Here is a 7,623-nt window from a genome sequence, read left to right as displayed (position 1 = left end):
AGGTCAGGGGATGAGGCTGGCTCCCTGCCAGCCACACGCTCTGCCCAGGTTGATGAAGAGCCTGCAAAGGAACTATGGCAGGGTTATAATTTCAGTGTTTTAAATATAACATTAGACACCACGTGCCTGACAGAGAACGAGCAAGTAAAAAAAAAAAACCTAGATCTCTGCGTTCATCAGACTAGTGCCTGAACATACGTGTTTCTGGGAGCTGACTCCCACTCAGCTCTTAGCCCAACTTCACCTGCTCCGACCCTGCCTACCATTCTCCAGTCCTCCTGCAATTGAGTCTCTCCAGATGTCTCCAGTTAATAACGGAGTGAGGTGGAGCCTTGGGGAAAACATCAGAACTGAGACATTAGGTTTTCCTAACATGGGATGATGGTGATATTAATTCAAGTAAACTCGGAAGCAGTCTTAGGAGATAAGTGATGTTATGTTCACGTTCACAGGGAAGGAAATGAAGTGCTGTGACTTCAGCGACTTCTCCCTGCTGACCAAGCTAGAAAACGCAGGGCCAAGATGTGAATCTAAGAGGTGTGCTCTGTTCCCCCTAGTCTTGACAGTGACTGTTGCTCCCAAGCACCGGTATCTCACCATACCTCAGAAGAGAAGTACACCTTCAGGCTTCACAGCCTTGATACTAGATGTTGTCTTCTACAGCAAGAAAAGGCAGCCAGGGTAGTTCATTGTGACCCTCCAGTCCCTCTCATACCATTTCCTTATTGGAATCCTGGTTCTTCGACCATTTTGACATTCAGATCGCTGTTCTGTTTTTCTCACCACATTTTTACTGTGAACAATTTAAACACACAGACTTGCTGTAAGAATGTGGGTGAGCCTGCATGTGCTCATCACGAGATTCATCAGCTAAGATTGGTTCGGTCGTTTCTATCCATTTCTCCATACCCTTATTCATCTACCAAATCCATCTTGCCCTACGCGTATCAAAGTTAGTTGCACACATTAGCACATGATATATCTCAACACTTCTGTTTCCTTCTGGTTTTGGATGCACAAAATAAGCATCGTGCCTAACAATTACCAAGGGCTTATAGTCAAGTGCTATGCCCAGTGCTTTCTGGGTGCCACATAACTTGGTCCTGATGGAACTCTTATGTGATCTCTGCAGCTACTACCTTCATCTTGCAGGCAAGAATACTGCATTCCAGAGGACACAGGCCAGGTTAATATTTGCTTGTTAAGTATTCCAATGGACTTGGCATGCATGAACTCTTCTCATCCATTATCTCTTCTGATACCTCCTAAGGCCAGTACTGTTGCAGGTGAGGGAACAGAGACTTAGAGAGAATGGCCCACCACACAATAACCACAAGGACTTGAGTAAATTGCGGATGTACAGCTCCACTCTGCTCAGCCTCTCCATCGGCTCACATCTCCAATGCAGCATTCCTTTTTGCTACCATATTCTCACTGTTTGCCTCTACTTACATTTCAAGTCTCAAGAGCAGGTGTCGTGAGTGTGAAAATCCCAGGCCAAAGTGTTCCAGTTGCCAAGAAAATTGAGAACAGATACTGTTAGTCAGCTTTTCATTGCTATAACAAAGAAATACCCGATATGAACAGCCTATGAATGGCTCCTTTATGCTCACGGTTCCAGAGATTTCAGTTCACGGTCACTTGGCTAGTTTTTTGGGGGCCTATAAAACACCAAACTTACACAACAGTGCCACTGCAGTCCTTGTCGTCAAGTGAAGGCTCACACAAGATGCCCAGGACAGTGGATGCCCTATTTCTCCTGGGCTGTATCACAATATAACAAAGGGAACAATGTAGGATTTGGGGGGTAGGAGGGAGGACCACTTGTGTCCCACTCACCCCAACATGGGCCATGGCCTATTCACGGTTGTTTATTGTTTGTTATCTCATTGGATCCCTATAGCAACATATCTGAGAGCTATCTGTCAGTGTCCTCAGTGTTTCAGATGAAGAGACAGACCCCAGAAGCTTAATGATAAATTCAATGAACTCAAGGTCACTCTACCCCAGAGAGAAAGAATGGCTGGGTCCAAATCCAGTGTCGTTAGTGGGGTTGAGAGAGCAAGGGTAGACACAGAATTTCAGATTTGTTTGTTTTGTTTTGTTTTCCCAGTCTGGTGCTGTATTAACTGGTGTGCCAGGGTTAGTGAGTAACGACATCTAGGGAGTCTGAGAAATTAGCCAAGCCTAACACTGGGAGAGCTTAGCCACTTGCTAAATGGCCTTTGCTCCAGAGAGTCTTTTGATACAGCTCTGTGGTTCCAAGCCCAGGCCCAGGTTGACACTGTCTGGATCTGAAGCGCAGCCAACCACCTATTGGCTGTATGACTTGGAGACTGTGGCAACCTCTCTGTGCTCCAGTTTCCCTCCCTTGCAGAACAGAGAGGATTGTACTCATGCACGAAACAGTTGCTAAGGACCAAGTGGTATTTTCTAGAGAAAACCTTCAACTAGCACAGTACTTAACAATTGTCTGATAAAAGTATCCTAACCTTCATCTCTGTGATGGGACTTGGGTATACACTGAGATATTCGGATGACTTCAGATGAGAGGGTTTATTACAAACACAGGGTTTTCAGGATGTCCAGAAACTCTCCACTATGTAGTGGAGTGTCCCAGATCAGGAAAAGCATGCCTTACTTTAGACTCTTGCTTCCAGGACACAGGACTAGCCTGGGACGTGAGTGCTTCACTGTGGAGGAGGAATTCTTTACTCCACCCCTTCATTTTCTTCTTCCTTTCTTTTCTTCACTTTGTAAGTAGGAGATAAGAATACATCATATTCCTATTGCCTATTCCCTGTAGGTAATCACTCTCATTTGGGCTTAATTTATATTCATCTTTTGTTTTGTATGTGTTCTTTAAAAACATGTGTTTTCTAATATATATATTTTCTATAAGAAAAAGGAAATTTTATGTATCTTTATACTTCTTAATTCTTATTTTGTTAAAACAGGGTCTTACTATGTAATCCTGGTTGACCTAAACTCACTCTGTAGGCTTGGTTAACCTTATATTCATAGATATCCATCCACCTGCTTCTGTCTCCTGGTTGCTGGAATTAAAGTTATGTACCACCATGCTTATCTTTGTGACTTAATTCTTCTATAGCACTGTTTGTAAATGTGTCTAAGTTACTGGGTGTTTATCCAGGTTCCCTGTTCTTTCTCTTGCACAGTTCATGTGATGTGTTACTCTCATGATGCTACCTACCTAATTTGCATTGGTAGATTTCCATATCACCCTCAAGTTCCTACTACTATGAACACAATGAACATATCCTAACATGTTCCCTCTGGACTTTGCTGAGATGTTCTTGGGATGCCTATGTGGGATCCATGTTAATTTGTCTGAGTAGTGTCAAATTGCTCGCTAGCAAGCCTGTTACTGTCAACCCTCCAAGCAGCCGTGCATAAATCCCAACTCCACATCACACTTGCAGCATGCTGCTGTTGCTGTTGCTGCTTCCAGACTTTGATAGAATTGCCATTTACTCATTTTTCCATCATAGTCATTCCAGATTTTTCTGTGGCTCCTTCTGCTTTGGCTTCTCACCTATGTTTTATGGTGTCTGTTTGTCCTTCCCACTCTTTTAAATCTCTTCTGCCCTCTAAGGATTTCCTTAATAACCATCGTTTCTATTGCTTTCTGAAGAAGAGTATCCATGGACTCCCTTGTTTTTCTATTTTCTCTGTACATGTTGTAACTGTCTCCATTGGTTATTTTCCAGACCAATGTACTTCAATGAGGCAGAGTTTTTGCCTCACAGTCTTTGGTGATGATATCTACACATGGGCAGAAAAATGTCTCCAGGGTCACATGGTATTAATCACACTGTCCCTGAGGAACAAGTACCTGCTAAGGACTCTTGCCATGAAATGCATTCAGAGTTTCACAGATGGCCCAGGATGCACATCTATTCAGTATTCTATTAAATTAACCAAAATTTGCCTGTTTTGATGCAACGTGGCTGAAATTACTCAGTGGGAACAGTAATCCCGAGGGTTCTCCCACAGTGGACATAGAAATAATCTGCTAGTTGAGCAGCATTTGTCTCTGGCCTCTCGTTTCTTTCCTGCCTTACTTCTACCAATGCACACAGGTGGTACTGGGGAAATCCTATCTCAAGGCACAGGATCTGTATTTCCCTCGCTGCATCATCCTTCCCTGGCTCTCTCTCCGCCCGATGGAAGCAGTTTCTTTCTTTTCACTTTGACTGTAACTTTTCTAGAAGGCTCTTCACTGTCCTCCATTCTGAAACAGATTCCCCCTGGCAAAGTCTCCAATCTTCCGTCATCACACACTCCACTTTATTGTAATTATTGTTTTGCTCTACAAGATACAAGCAACCTAAGGTACAGCTGCACCTGTCCTGTTCACCTGTCTTGCTGAGTGATGGACAAGCTGTGCTTCGAGGAGGCCAAGTCTAAATCAGTCCAGTTACAAGGACCAAGGGAAAGCATAGTTCTTGCATCACCTACATCACAGAGCTTGATATATATGAAAATAATTGTTTTTAAAATTATAAGGTTCTAAAAGTTACATTAAAAGCATTAGATGGATCTTTGGATAGCATTATGCCTCTTAAAAGAGATTTAAAGGCCAACTGTTTGAATAAGGATAAAATAATTCTCAGATCCTAAGATAACGTCTTAAATCTAAAATTGTCATCAACAGAATGCTGGTAATGGAAGGGAGCCTGGAAATTGTTCTGTCTAGATATTTTGTTTGATTTAAAATAGAACTTGACTAGGAATTGGTATAACTAGTTCGAATTACTAAACTATAGCCTAAAAAGACTCAAAGAAACTTTGTTATCAGTGGATGGAGGGTAAGGAGGTCTAGATGTGTCCATGTTTTTTGATCTCCTTTCCAAAGAGTTGAAAATAAGGGCTCATGAGATTGATGACTTTGTGTTGATCCCCATTTCAGTGCTCTGTGAGCCTTTTCTTGTCTGGGCAATATGGCAGCCTTTAAGGAAATGTTCATCACACCTGGTACAGAAGAGGAGGCGCCACCCCATGCAATAAGATCACCACAGGAGGTTTCAGAAAAGTTTTATGGCATGTGTTATCAGCATTCTGGGAAAGTCTCTGGTTGAGGAACTTGCCCTTGTAGACATCTTGAAAGACAAGCTCAAAGGAGAATGATGAATCCGCAGCACAGGAGCTTATCTCTTCAGACTCCTAAAACTGTGGTGGATAAAGATTACTCTGTGAGAATCAACTAACCTGGGCTCGCAGGGGCTCACAGAGACTGAACCAACAATCAGGGAGCCTGCATGGGTCTGACCCTCTAGGTCTAGGCACTCTGCTTATATGTGATGGCTGTGTAGGATGGGCTTCTTGTGAGACTCCTAGCGGTAGGAGCAGGGGCTCTCTGACTCTTTTGACTGCTCTTGGGACCCTTGTCCTCCTACTGGGTTGTGTTGTCCAGTGTTAATATGAGGAGTGGATAGGGGTGGGCTGGGAGGGCCAGAAGGAGGGGAATCTGTTCAGGATGTCATATATGAGAGATAGATGATAGATAGATAGATAGATAGATAGATAGATAGATAGATAGATAGACAGATAATAGACAGATAAACAGATAGACAGGCAGATAGATAGATAGATAGATAGATAGATAGATAGATAGATAGATAGATAGATAGATAGACAGATGATAGATAGATAGATAGATAGATAGATAGATAGATAGATAGATAGATAGATAGATAGATAGATAAATAGATAAAATTGCTCTGTAATCGCCAATTCTAAGACTGTAGTGGTGATTGCAGGAGTCCGCCGCCATCAGGAGAAGGGTCAACTCAGCTTGGTGCCATGTGTTCATGTTCCTATTTCCACAGAGCACCAAGTACAGCTGTGACTGCACCAGCACTGTGGTTTCTAACCCGGTGGATCTCCATACCTGTGTTACCTGGCAACTAAATGGGCCACCCGTGCACCGCATGCTCAGCTGTGTTGGCAGTCTGGGTTTGTTAGGTTTTGCCGTGTGAGGGCAGAAAGTTAGCATTCATCTCCGCGGCTGTCAGGGGTGGGCTTGGGGAGTACATGCTGACTCCAGCGTGGCTGTGTGGAGTGGGGTGACCATGGCAGGCATTTCCTCTCCAGGGATTGAATCCAAAAGTGGGAACAGATTACGACAGAACTAGAAGGAAGGGGATATAATATGTGGTGGTGGGAAGCACCTTTGAAGCCATTAAGCTAAAAGGAGACATCACTGGACTATTGCATCAAGTGTGGCTGCCCTCACTGAATCCAGTTGAAAAAACGATCTGAGATTCACCCTGTGTCTATGATGGTGAAGGGAATATATAACGCTGAGAACAAAATCTTCCTCAGTCTCCCTGCATCCTTAATGTTCAGAGATTACCCAGCATCATCAACCAGAAGCCGAAGGCTGACAAGGTTGCTCAGCTCAGGAAACGTGCAGAAACCCTGGGGAATGTCCAGAAGGATCTACAAGGCCTGTGACTGCCGAGTTCTAGGTTGTAAATCCCAAACCTACAATGTGATTAACCATGAACCTTTAGTCTTTAACTTGTATATAGGTCACAGTTTGTTTCTTCTCTGACATGTGATATGAGCTCACAGATCAAAGTCCAGGCTTGTTGCATGCTTGCACTATGAGCTTTGGAACAAATAAAGTTAGCTATTGCCAGTGTGGGAAAAGAAAAAAAGAAGAGAAGGGCTTACATAGCAAGAGAGCTTGATTTAAAGTGAAGTACTAGGACTTACCAGAAAGGGATCCATTGTCAAGGTCCGCAGCAAACCACATGGGTGAGGGTACTCGAAGGAGCTCAATTATTGTTTGGAGCTTCCTTTAAAGCCCTGCTAGCGAAGGAGAATTTTCATTACTAATGCATATAGTAAGGGCGGGCTTTTGTTTTGTTTTGACTCATGTGTTAAGTCATATAACCATTTCTCTATGGCCTCTGTCCCTTCCCAAAATGTATCTGATTTTAGTCATATGCAGTATACATATCATACACTTGTATAATTATACATAGGCACAAGATGTAAACAGGAGATTCTCCCAAAAAAAGCTTACTAGAGAACACAATTTTGCCTTGCCATGCATACACACACACACACACACACACACACACACACACACACACACACACACACACTGATCAAACCAGATCAGCTTTTCGAGTCTTTGTATCTGGAAATATTCGAATAGAAATTGTTTATTTGATTGTTGTTAGAGGCAAAGAAACTTATGCTATTATCCAGAGAGGGGTATACATGTAGCCTGATACAGGTAGGGTTCGGAGTTGCTAGGTGTATTGAGAGGGGCACGATATGCATAGTACAGAACGTAAGGAACTAGGCTACCAAGACAGTTTTAAGAGTGAAGGGGCATGCAGAACCCAAACCAACTAGGAGTCCATGGAACTAGACTGCCTCCTAAACTTGCCTGCCTTGGGTCTCCTTGAGTCCTGCCCTTCACATCCCCTGAGGCATGTAGCCTTGTGGGTAGAAGCAATCTCACTGCACGTGCTCTCTGAATTCACCCAGCTGCCAAGCAGCCTCCTCCTTGGCTGTTGCCAAGCTGACCTTTGAGTCCAGCTTCCCACAAGCCATTATTTCATAGAAACATCGAATCATCAA

At 43.4% G+C, this 7,623-nt stretch overlaps 1 pseudogene; it reads left to right on the top strand.

Annotated features, from left to right (window-relative positions):
* The first annotated feature begins 4,836 nt into the window (after positions 1-4,836).
* On the top strand, positions 4,837-6,551 carry LOC121821911 (L-lactate dehydrogenase B chain-like; annotated as a pseudogene).
* Positions 6,552-7,623: the final 1,072 nt, after the last annotated feature.

Source organism: Peromyscus maniculatus, chromosome 13, assembly GCF_049852395.1.
Source record: "Peromyscus maniculatus bairdii isolate BWxNUB_F1_BW_parent chromosome 13, HU_Pman_BW_mat_3.1, whole genome shotgun sequence".
NCBI lineage: Eukaryota > Metazoa > Chordata > Mammalia > Rodentia > Cricetidae > Peromyscus > Peromyscus maniculatus.
This window is presented reverse-complemented; position numbering and strand designations above follow the sequence as displayed.